Source organism: Fukomys damarensis, unplaced genomic scaffold (assembly GCF_012274545.1).
Source record: "Fukomys damarensis isolate Sample0158 unplaced genomic scaffold, DMR_v1.0_HiC HiC_scaffold_12, whole genome shotgun sequence".
Taxonomy (NCBI): Eukaryota; Metazoa; Chordata; class Mammalia; order Rodentia; family Bathyergidae; genus Fukomys; species Fukomys damarensis.
Window position 1 is genome coordinate 22,565,266 of NW_022900924.1, and position 12,216 is coordinate 22,577,481.

Genomic DNA, 12,216 nt, shown 5'->3' on the forward strand with positions numbered 1-12,216 from the left:
CATCCATTTATTTAATGGCTTCCGGCTTTTGAGCCAGAGTTAAAAAGATCGTCTCCTTCAAGGCGATACCGGGACATGTCTGTTGGACTAGTTTTGTTTAATAACACAATTTTCATGTTTCTGGAATTGATCTCCATATAAGGTGTCAAGTAGGGGCCCAACGTGTTTTCAGTTTGGTTTCCATGGTTCCCAGTAAGACACTGTCCTGAGGAGCTGGCGGGTTTCCTTGCGACACCACGGTACAGCTGTCACCGCCAGGAATCAGCTCTCAGAGTCCTGCACCCTCTGTAGAGTTACACTGTCATTTAGCTGCCAGCGCCGCAGGCTTTAGTGGCTGAGGTTTGATAATGTCTCTCTCTGTCTCTCTCTGCATGTCTGCTTCTACTCCTGCTTTTTTATTTTTCCACATGACTTTCAGAATCCAGCACTTGCCTCCTCCTACAAATTAAGACACAGCAAAAGAACCCACGTTGATTCTGGTGCCGGGGCTAGAGCTCCAGGCCCCAGCCGTTCCTGGCAAGTGTGCCAGCCACGAGGTGTCACAGCCACGTTGCTCACGGTCACGGTGCTGTTTATTCCCTCCTGTTGGCCTGCTGATGTCCTAACAGTGGTGGGATGAGAATGCAGCTCCTGGTCATGCGTTCTGGTCAGGGCAGCGGCGTCCTGCTCTTGATCTTGGGTAGGGCCACACTCAGCGTGGAAGGCCATTCTCAGAGGCTTCACGAGTGAGGGCACCTCGTCCCTGGGCCGCAGGATGCGACCCTCCTGGCCCTGCCTGGGTGGGCGCTGCCCGGCATCATCTGAGAGCCTGGCCAGGGTGGGGTCTGGGGTGCTGACCTGGCACCCTGTCCTTTCTCCGCGGCAGGTGAAGCCAGGCAGGGGCATCGATGTGGGTGCCCATGCTGGGTGCAGTGGCGTGCACCCCAGGGAGGGTGCCCAGGTTCTCTCTGCTCCCGCGCTCTGCCCTTGTCCGGCTCTGCTGAGGACCTGGCTCTGTGCAGAGCTGTGCCCTTCCTCCCCGTGCTTTCTTCTGACTCTACTCCCAGCTCTGTGGGCAGCGGCCAGGGGGCAGTGCCTGAGCTGGTGGCGTCCCCTTGGGCTGTGTCCTCTCTGGCCAGCTGGGAGATGGAGCGGGTTCCCTGGGGTCAGACCCAGGCATGCCCGGCTGAGGCTGGGCTCCAGCAGGGGCCGGTGACAGCACTGTTGCTTTTTCCTTCCTTTTCCTCTTCCTATTTTCCTCCTCCTCCTTGTGGTACTGAAGAGTGAACATAGGTTCCCCCAACGAGCTCCATCGTAGCCCTTTTTTGTCTTTCATATTTTGAGACAGGGTCTCACTAAGTCATGTAGGCTCAGCTGAAACTCAAGATCCTCCTGCCTCAGCCTCCCAGAGTGCAGGAATCATGGGAATCCGGGTGTCACGGCTCACAGCTGCAGAGCGGAGCCTGACTCCCACCTCTGTGCTTCCAGCCCCTCTTCTCTCTGCACACTGTGGCTGCTCTGTCCTGCTGCCCAGCGCATCAGCCTGTCCCTCTGCCCTTCTGCCTGGGGCATTTGCCCACCTCAGCTGCCAGCAGCTGCTCCCTCTCCATGGTCCAGGCTCAGGTGAACTCACCTCCCTGACTCCATCCTGCTCTGTCGCCACCTGCTCCCTGCCTTTTTAAATTTTATTTTATTGTTTGGATTTTTGAGACAGGGTCCCACTGTGCAGCCCAGGCTGGCCTCAAACTCATGTACCACAGGTTGGTGTCAGATCTGTGTCGATCTTAAGAGCTCATCTGCAGACCACGTGGAGAGCGTGAAGGCCGTGTAGCCCCAGGTCGGAGGAAAGCGCAGCAAAACGTTCGAGTGGGCGTGATTTGAAATCAGCTGGAGCTGCCGTGCACACGGAGTGAAGGGAGGCGCTCCGATGCTGGTCTCGGGGAGCTGAAGTCACAGGGACAGAGGCCTCAGTGCGTGGCATGAACAGAGGGCTCTGAGCCCACTGCCAGGGCCCCACAGCGGCAAGAGTGCAGCTTGGACACCCAGTCCTGACCTGCGGGGCCCGCGGCATGCCAGGGTCCTCACTGAGCACACCCTGTGTCTGCGACTGTGCCCTGACCTGGGGCTCAGCCCCTCTGCAGGGTGTCATCTCAGAGAAGGACAGGAACACAGCCAGAGATGGGGGGTGAGACAGCAGGCCAGGCCCCCACGCCCTGCAGTGAGCCCTGTGGGCCACACGGGGCGCCCAAGCTCATGCTTGCTCCCAGGTTCTGCTGCAGGCCCCTCCCTCGAGGTACCCGGCCCCCTCCTCCTGCCCGGCCGTGCAGAGTGCCACTTGGTCATGGTGAGGAATCCACCTGTGTCCTGGGGCCAGGATGTGTTGCCCTCAGAGTGGCCACCGAGGCCAGGACCCGGACGGCTCACAGAAGGAGCTGCAGAAAGCAGCACCAGCAACTCATGCGTCCTGCTGGGCTGAGGGCCCTGGGCTCCGGCCCTACACTTGGGACAGGCAGGCTGCCGGGGACAGCCAGGCCCAACCCTGGGCCATGTCCCTCCTGTCCTGCTCTGGGGCCTCTCTGCACACGAGTCACCTGGTACCAATGGAACTGAACATGGCCACCTGGGCCAGGCCGGAAGCCAGCGAGGGTTCACCTGGCCGGGCTGGGGCCGAGGAGCTCCTTTTGCAGATGAGGAAGGGTCAGAGGTTCGAGGGCCAAAGCACCCAGGCACAAGCGTGTGGAGGAGCGTGTGAGGGCCGGGATGCTGCCCGTGCTCCCTTCTCCCTGCAGATGAGGGCCATCCCAGAGGACCGCCAGGCACTGCCACTAGGGGGCAGCAGAGCCACGGCCTGAGGTTCCCCGGGATCCTGGGCCTAGGGACCTCCACTTCCCGGTAGGGGAGCCCAGGTGGTGGAGTGGGAGGCTGAGGCCACTGCTCCTCTCCTGGGGGCGGCTCCCAGCCTGCCCTGCGGGGCCCTGCCAGATGGTGACAGCTGTGAAGCCCTGAGCTGACTACCGGGAGGCTTTGGGCACAGGTGGTCCTGTCCTCCCCGGCTCTGCAGTCCTCCCACACCTGCTGTGTCAGTGCAGAGGGAGGAGGCGCAGGCTCAAGTTGGGGCCTGGTGGGAGCCATGGCATGGTTCTCTTTCCTTACCTCTTTTCCTTACCCTTCCTTTCCCTCACTGTCTGCACTGAAGGGGCCCAGCCCCCACCCCAGTCTTGGTGCTTCCAAGACTGGAGGGTGCAGTGGTTCAGTCCGCAGACTGCACTCAGGCCTCCGCCACATGGCACTGTGGCTCCTGAGGCAGCCCGAGTTTCTGTGCCAATGTTGGGTGACCGGGCTCACAGTCCCGTCATGGATTGTAGTTCCCAGGGTGAGCCCAGTGCCACTGGAAGCCAACCCATTAGGTGCCAGGTGTGAGCCCTGCGACAGGGTCTGAGGAACGGTATCTGGAACTCCCTGCCCATCCCTGGGCTTGGTGGCAAAGTTGGGCGCTCTGCCTGGCATCCTCTTAACTGGCACAGGTCCGTCTGGCGCATGGCCTCCCGCCAGGTTCACAGGAGGTGAGGGGTGGCTGGGGACCTGGGCAGACCAGTATGCACTTCACTCTGCCCTCTGCCAGCTGGATGCAGGTGGCAGGGGATGGGCAGCTGAGGGCTGTGATGGGAGGGGGGTCCCTGTCCCTGGGGCTGGAGCTGAGGGTGGCGTCCACCTTGGGCCTTGTGGCACAGTGGCCGTTAGATTTGAGCCGGGCCAGGCCCTGACAGAGCCGCTCGGCTGTGGGGAAGGCAGATCCATCCCTTGTCTGCCCCAGACTCCGGCCCAGGCCCACCCTCTGCTGGGTTTGTCTCCCAGGCTTCAGAGCCTGTGGTTGCCCTGGGACTAGGCCAGCCTTGGGCCTTCTGCCAGTGCACGCTGTGGCCATGGCCAGAGCACAACCAGCCGGTGTCAGGACTGTCGTCGGGCCACGAGGTGTGGCAGGATGCTCAGTGGACGTCAGAGCTGGCGGGGACGCTCGGGCTGTGTCCACATTCCTCCTGGCTGAGGTCACATATGTCATTAGTCAGCTCCCGTCCCAGTGTAGGCCGGAGGACTCACTCTCCAGGCAGCAGGGAGGCTTCGGAAGGAGCTAGGGTGTGGAGCATGGTGTGTGTGGGGTCGGCCTGAGGACAGGGGTGGCCGTGGAGCCTGGTCAGGGCTCAACCCAGTGACCACAGCATGCAGGGCCAGGTCCCGGCTCTGTCCCACAGCTCTAGGGGTGGAGTGTAGACGCAGCCTCTCTGGGTACATGTGGAAGGAAGCCCAGGGGTCAGCATGCTGCAGGACCCTTTGTTTTCTGTGCTGGGCTAAGGGCAGTGTCCCCAGCCAGTGACTGTCCTGCAGTGCAGAGGTCTGGGGTGCCAGGCTGCCCCCCTAGGGCTCAGGAAGAGGAAGAGGGGAGCCCGTGGGTAGGGCTGGGAGGACAGGGCGGGGCAGCCCACAGCTCCTATTCCCAGAACCAGCCCAGGGCAGGCACCACCCATGGGTGCCGGGAAGCACAAGGAGCCACAGGCTGGCGGCACAGTGGGCAGTGCCCAGAGTGGCAGAACCAGGGGTCTCCCCTCAGAGGGTGGAGGAGCTGCGGTCTGTGGGCTTGTTCTCGGTTATGTGCTGGTCTTGCGTGTTTTTTCTTTTTTTGGATGCTGAGATGACCCAGGCTGGGGAGGTGCTGGGCAGTGCTCCCTGCCAGCTGCAGCCCAGCAGAGTCTGGTCTGCTCCTGGCCCTCATCCCCACAAGAGGGCTGGGCTCCTGGGGCCGAGGATGGAACCACGGCGCCAATCCGGTGAAGCCACAGCCAGAACTCGCACCGTAGGGTCTGGGGCGGACTCTCCCACCAAGAGTCGATTGGGGAAAGCTAGGTGGGTCGGAGGAGCCAGGGAGGGAGGACATAAAAATCTGACTCATGCTCGAGGAGTTATCATCAAATATTTCCCCAATTGCAAAAAAACTTAAGGGCTGAGGAATGCCAAGAAAATAAAGTACAAGTATACTAGGCGTTGGCTTTTTTGGCAAAGCAAATTAGTCTGTAATCACTTTTAAAAAGATATAAAAGGAATTGCCTCCCAAAATGTGATAGCTTCAACCAGGCTTTTTATCTGTTTCCCCAGAAACACTGCCGTTTGAGGGGTACCGTATTAGTTGCAGACGGCGAATTCGTTGGGTAATCACTTTCTATTATAAATCCAAGCAACATTTAACACTGCTGGGGATGCGAAATTATCAGGAAAGCTGAATGCAGAAATAGCCTTTTCTCAAATTGAAAGTTCTGTTTTCCTAGTCAGAGATGAATGCCTTAGGGTTTGCAGAGCACCCTTTCCTGTTGCTCAGCGATGCTGCAGGACTGGGCTTCGGTGGGGGGGCCTCTGAAACCCAGCCGTGACAGGTCCCAGGAAAGCATCCAGATGCTGTCCACCATCCTGACCTTCTCAGTGGTATTTAATCTCAAGCCGTGATGGTGGCGTGTGGCTTCTCAGGGACTGCAGCGTCTGTGGTGGCCCCACTGCAGTCCCATCCCAGCGTGTGTTAAGACCCTGGCCCCAAGACGTGGTGCCAGAAGGGGGCCCTTGGGCAGTGGTCAGGTCCGGATGGGGCCTCAGGTGGAGCAGCATGGTTACCAAGGGATCGGAGAGTGCCTCACCCCGACACTGGAGGCGCCCGCCACACGACAGGGCTGTCAGGCCTGGCCTTGGAGTTCCCAGAACTGTGAGCCGTGTGTTTCTGCTGTATTTAAGCCACCTGACTGGCATTTCATGGTGACAGCCTGAATGGACCAGATTGATTTGTGTTTTTGTGAGACCGGGTCTCCCTGGGTAGTCCAGGCCAGCCTTAAACTCAGGGCGTTGCTCCTGCTTCAGCCTCCTGAGTGATGGGGTCATGGCGTGCCTCTCGCACCCAGTGGATTTTTTTTCCCACTTGGTGTTGTCAGTTCCCTTTCATGAGCATAGGCAGCTGTGCCCAGGACTTGGGTTATGTATTTCCAGACTTGTGGACAAATCAGCTTTGTGCGCAACCTGGAGTTTGCGGCTTGTCTGTGGCACTCAGGAGAAGGCCTGCCTTGCTCAGGTCCCAGTCCTGCCTGGCAGAGGCTGCTGTGGCCTTCGGGGCTGCAGCGGTGCCCTCTCCCCCTGTGCCCTGTGCTCTCTGTGCCTCGGCCTCCTACAGCCCAGGTGCAGCTGTTCCAGGCCACAGTGTTGGCACTGGGGACTCAGGAGGCCGAGCATCTGTCCCGGGCTGTGCTCCAGCTGCTCCTGCACCAGGAGCCACTTCTCCTGTCCCCGGTGGGCCTGCAGCCGATGGACGGCCCCTCCCCTGGAAGGGCCCAGAGTATGAAGTCTGGGGCCTGCAGTTTGGTGTCTGGCGGGGAGTGAGGTCCAGTGACACCAGAGGATGTTAGGTGAGGGCCAGGAGGCAAGAAGTTGTCTGCCTGCTGGTGTCCTCGGCAGAGCTGGCTTGAGAACAGACACCTCAGCTTGCTTCTGTGCCTTGGGGAGGAGCGACCCCGAGTTCGGGGGTCCCCACACTCCACCGTCCTGCACTTCTCCCCCACCCTAGCACAGGGAGCCAGGCTCCCGTCTGGAAGAACCCTGGCTTCTCCTGTGTGGCTCTTTCTCCCACACATTCATTTGCTTGAAGTAACTGGTTACCATTCTCTCTTGCGTCCTCCATAACTGAAATGCAATCAATTCCTGTCTCTCTGTGGCACTGATCAGAAAACGGGTCAAATTACTCAAGCCCAGCAAGTCAGGGAGAAGAGGCCTTTCCTCAGCGGCTCAGCTGGTCCAGGGTAAGCAGAGCCGCACAGCAGGGCAACGTTGGGGCCCTGGATAAGCTGCACCTGCAGCCGGAACACCCTGGCCACTCAGCCACAGACAGGCCCATTTCCCTGTTGGCTTCTGTCAGCAGCAATGAGGCCCTTACCAACAGGGCTCAGGGTCAGTCTGCAGCCCTATCCTTGGTCTTGGCACCAGAAAGGCCTCTGGTTTTCTTCCTGGGGTGTCCTGTTGCTCTCCTGCCGAGGCCCAGCTCCTGTGGCCTGTGCCTGGCTGATTCGTGTGTGTCTGCATCTGGCTCAAGAGACAAGGCCAAAGCGACCTGGCGAGGATGCCTCTGGCCACGCATTTCACAGCTGCTCTGACGCTGCGACACTTGGGCGAGCTCCAGTCCTGCTTGGTGCCTTTGCTTTTGTGTCTGGATTCTGTCCTGGACTTTCAGCCGAACGTTTGAAAAGAACCATCCTGGCTTTGTAATTTCCCCTCAAATAGAAAACGCCAAACAACCTCTAGACTGGCGCTACCTCCTCCGCCTCGTGCTGACTCCGTCGCCTGAGCTCTCTGTGAGGTCTGTTTTTTACAGGTGCAGCTGGCGCCTCTTCCTCTCCAAGGAGGAGGAGGCTGCACTGGCTCAGGGAGGAGAAGGGTGGAGGAGAGGCCACCAGGGCCTGTGGGCTTTCAGCCTCTGAGTGGTAAAGGAAGCACCAGGCAACCCTCTCTGAGGCTGCTGTGAGGGGTCCGTGCCCCGGCTGTGCTGATGGACTCAGGGCGGGGATGTGGCTTCCTCAAGTTTGTTTCTTTACTGCGAAATATTTTTCCCACAGATGAGCTGGGCAGCTTGTTTGCCTCTCCTGGCCTGTTTTCTCTCTGCCCAGAGGACGTTATGAGCCTGGCACAGTGGCACACACTGGTGGTCCTAGCCCTCTGTGAGGCTGAGGCAGGAGGACGGAAAGTTTGAGCCTGGCTCTGGCAACTTACTGAGACCCTGTCTCAAAATAAAAAATAATTTAAAAAAAGAGCTGGGGATGTGTGTCAGTGCAAAGGGCCTGGGTTCAGGACTGTGAAAACAAACTCAGGAAAGCTGGCATTGAGAAAAACAGCTCCAGCGCCTCCCTCACCCCCGCTCTGCACAGGCTGCAGGAAATCATTGCACCACCACTCTTTTTTGATGGACTGGTGAGGAGCGCCACCACCCTCTCCCTGCAGCACCCACCCACCCCGCCTGTGAGGGTGACAAAGACAATGTGACAACCGCAGCCTCCAGCCCAGGATGGCCTCAGCCCTTCAGAAGGTACCACGGAGGTGAACGTGCGAGGTGTGACTGCCTGTATCACCTCTTCTGGCTCAGCCTCTAGCCCTGCCGCTTGCCACAGTGAGGGAGCCGAGAACAGTTTCCAGTCCTCCTCCTCTTCTGTTCCATCTTCTCTAAATAGCTCTAACTCTGACGTCAGTGGTAACCACAGAACAGTGGTGATCTCTCCGACATAGAAGGCATCCTGAGGGATGATCAAGCAGACTGTTCTGTGCCGACAGGCAAGTCAAGTGCTCCTGGATGACAGAGTCAGTGGTGTGACAAAACTGAGGGGCTTGGTCCTGCTTTGGCACCAGGGTTCCACTGTGGAGTTCCTAAGGTTTCTCTCAGAGAAGTATTCAGCAAATCATCCAGTTCAAGAAGTACCCAAAGAACAAAAACTGTTTCACAACGAGGATGAATCGGGACAGGTGTCAGCAGTGTCATTTCGAAAGGTGTCTGTCTGTGGGGATGTGAGAGGTGCCGTTGGATTTGGTCGGATTCCGAAGCATGAGAAACAGGATGCTGACGGAAATGCAGTGTGCGATGAAGACCGGGAAGAACAGCCAGCTCAGCAGCCGCCTGCGCAATGGCGCATTAACCGAGCGTCGTGGACCGATAGCCCTTATCTGCCCAGGAGCAGCTTCGACCCAAGCCCCAGCCAGGGCAAGAGAACATCAAAAGCTTGCTTTCTTCCTCTTCCAATTTTGCAGAGGAAGAAGTGATTGGCGTGGTGACCAGGGCTCACTGAGGTGTTGTCCTGAAACATGAGCAGCGAGAGGACTCAGTGGAGAGCGTGCAGCCCCAGGGGAGAGCAGATTCCCGGGATGCGGAGCCATGTGATTCAGATCATGACCACTATGGCAGTGGGCTGAGCAGCCATTTTCCCTGTGGGAGCCAGCAGCACCTCGGTGACAGTGGACAGTACGGAGAGGGGAACATGACACGGCACCCCGTGGGCACGCCCCGAACTTCTGCAGGGCATATACTCAGAGAATGTGGCGCAGTTCCAGTAGATGGGTTTTCTCAGACTGAAAATAAGAATAGTTACAAGGGCGACACAGGTTGAGGATACATCCGGTACAGTAAAATTAACTTTTTGCTCACCTTGTATCCAGGAAAGCTTTGCAGGTTTTCTTTTATTCAGAGATGTACCACCTTGGGAGGTGGGTCAGAAAGCCTAAAGAGAAATAAACTATCAGTTTTGTACAGTTAAAAAAAAAAAAGAAAAAAAGGAACAAGCAGCTCCTGCCCTCCACGTCGAAGGGCCAGGAGCCAGGCCCTCACTCGGCAGCTCCTGGGATGGAGATGCTGCTGGCCACCTCCACCTCATGGGACAGTGCTGGGGTTTCTTTCCTGTTCTGAACTCACAGTGCCCCCCACCTGTGGCCTTTTGGGCCATTTCCTGGGGAGAAGGTGGGGTGGCGTGGATGCTGTGGTGACCTGGGGCCTGGCCATAGGGCAGGGCTGCTTCCCTGCTGGCTCTGTGGCCACCCCGGGCTCTGAACAGCCCAGGTGCCAGGCGCCCTGTGCCCTGCCTGCTTCTGATCCGCATGCCCCTTTATTCTGATTGTGCAAGTGATTTTGGACTTTCCTAAAACCGTCAGTGCTCAGGCTGGGGTGCTGGGTCTCAGAGGGATTCGGGCCAGCCCCCCACACCCCATGCAGGACGGAACCCAAGCTCAGGGCCCGTTTTCCAACGCCTCACATGCTGGTCCACGGTGTCCCCTTGCTGAGTGGCTACAGGTTTAGGTGTGGGGAGGAGAAGGGCGGCTCTGGCCCTGTGGAAGCCACGCTGGAAGGTGTGGGAGAGGAAAGAAGCGAACGGGAGGCAGCTGCCCAAATAGTGTGCATTCTTCAGAGAGCGAGACTCAGAGTTGGTGAGTTCAAAGTGAACACAGGCTGGGCTTCTGCATCCAGATTCCTTGCATTCCGAGTTGGCTGTTTTCTGTAGTTCCAGAGATGAGCTGCTTTGCTGTGAGGAGGCAGCTGATGCAGGCAGAGGGAATGCCGCAGACTCTGCTGCTCGCTGGGCTGCCGGCTCTGCTCCGCAGATCGCAGCCGCCACCTCCTTCCCATTTTCTCCTGAATAGAGTCACGACCCGGGAAGCAGTCTACGGCCCCAGCACCTTCTTCCCTGCGGCAGCTCCTCTGGGGTTCAGGGTTGGAGGTGGGGCTCCTGGGGGAAGCCCAGCTGCCGGGAGTATGTAAAGCCAGACTCTGCCAGCAGCTGATGAGGATTCGAGGACATCGGCAAAGCTGAGAGTGACGACAGTCTCGCCCTCCTGAAATGACACTGTACACGATGTACTGAGGCAGCATGGACAGAGGAAGCTGGCTCCGATGAGGGTCTGACCCCAGAAGGGCAGAGGTCAGGAACCCCCCTCCAGCCGCCAGCCAAGAGTGTGTTGTCTGCTGCTGTCCCTAGGGGGGACACGGTCCAACAGTGCCACAGGGCCTTGGGCACAGCCTTGTACTGAGTGACACGAGAGGGACCACTGAGGATGGCATGGGGAGGGCTCCCTCCTGGTCTCCTCAGAGTGGCTTCCAGGAATCACAGGGTGCTGTGCCTGCCTCCTACACTGCTCCATTCTCACGCCTTGGGCAGGAGGAGCACACTCCGGGGACCGGAGGGAGCACGCTGGAAACGGATGCCATGGAGGACAGACACGGGCACCACGGGAACCCAGGCTGCTGCCTGGCTCCTCCCTGGAGCAGAGTCAGCACGCCCTGGACACCTGCAGGAAGCCACACCCTGGCTTTTGGAGTGTCTCCTGGGAGCTTTGGTGGCCCCTCTGGGGAAGAGTCAGGGCAGTGAGAAGGGACAGCCGTGGCCGCCTTGCTGCCCGCCTTGTGGGAGTGTCAGAGGCATCGGGTAAATGGTGCGTGGGAGAGGCTGAAACAGCACCTTGTGCTCTGTGCTGAGTTGTGGGATGGAGACTAGAACTGCTGCATCCTGAGTGTGACAGGAATCTTCATCGTCCATGTGACTGACGGAAGAGCCACTAGGAGAGCTTGCTCTGGGTGTTCTGGCAGGTCAGAGTGTGACCTTGGGGACCACATCTGGTCCCTGGCTGCCTCCTTTTTGGCTCTTCTCTGCTGCCTGTTTCCTGGTCCCCATGAGTGAGAAGATTCCTTCCCTGGGCCCTTCTGCCGCAGTGCTCCTGCCTGGAGCCAGCTGCCTGTGGACTGAACCCTCTGAAACCATGAGCCAGTGTAAAGCTGTCCTCTTCTAAGTTATAGGCATGAGATAGTTTGCTGTGATGATGGAAAGCTGACTAGCACACTAAGGTGGTGCAGGTTGAATTTGAGAGGAAGCTGGGCAAGGACACCCTGGGAGGAGCCTTGTGCACACAGGCGTGTGAGGGACAGGAGCTGAAATACTGGATCAGTGTGGTCAGGAGACAGGAGAGAGGTGAGTGAGGAGACACTGCAGGAGCTGATGTTGGGGAGGGGTGTGGTGATCGTTCTCTGTGTGGCGCCAGAATGAGAAGCTGGGAGGTGTTGGGATGTGCCCCTGAGGTGGCACTTTCTGCAGCTGGAAATACGGTCACTTTATTCTTCCTTTCCTACTGTCACTCAGGTTTATTTTGCTCTAGTTTTTCCAGTTTCTTATGATACAAGCATAGGTCACTGACTTGGGTTGTCTCTTCTTTTCTAACACATGCGTCCCATGCTGTGCCTTTCCTTCTATGCCCTGCTTTAGCTGTGTCCCCTCACTGTGATCTGTGGTTTTCATTTCCATCCCGCTCAGACAGTTTCCTAGTTTATCTGCATGTTACTGTTTACTCACAGGTTAGGTGAGATACAATTCTGGTTGCTAAGTGATTGGAGAGCTGCCTGCTAGCTTTCTGCGGTAGATTGATAGCTCGATTCATGATGTCCAGAGAGCACATTTTATATTCTCTCGTGTTGATTAAATTTTGTTATATGGGCTCTCTGGGTGAATGTTGTGTTTTGTGTGGGTCTGAGTGTAAGGATCCTGCTGTGGTTGGGTGGGGTGCTCCACCAGTGAGGATTAGATCCAGATGTGCCCTGCCCTCCTCATTTCTCCTAAATCCCTGCTAGTTCTGTCTTCTCCTCTATGACTGTGTGAGGCAGATTCTCTCAAGAAACAGTGCCAACAGCCTCTCCCT

At 57.9% G+C, this 12,216-nt stretch overlaps 1 protein-coding gene and 1 pseudogene across 1 annotated transcript in view; both read left to right on the forward strand.

The window, feature by feature from the left end:
• The first annotated feature begins 5,604 nt into the window (after positions 1-5,604).
• LOC104848500 lies at positions 5,605-9,165 on the forward strand (annotated as a pseudogene).
• A 2,139-nt stretch (positions 9,166-11,304) lies between these two features.
• Adgrd1 (adhesion G protein-coupled receptor D1) overlaps positions 11,305-12,216 on the forward strand; it is an 82,037-nt gene continuing 81,125 nt past the window's right edge. The window contains exon 1 of the mRNA XM_033762483.1: positions 11,305-11,495. The gene's annotated coding sequence lies outside the window, so the exon portion shown is untranslated. The remainder of the gene's footprint in view (positions 11,496-12,216) is intronic.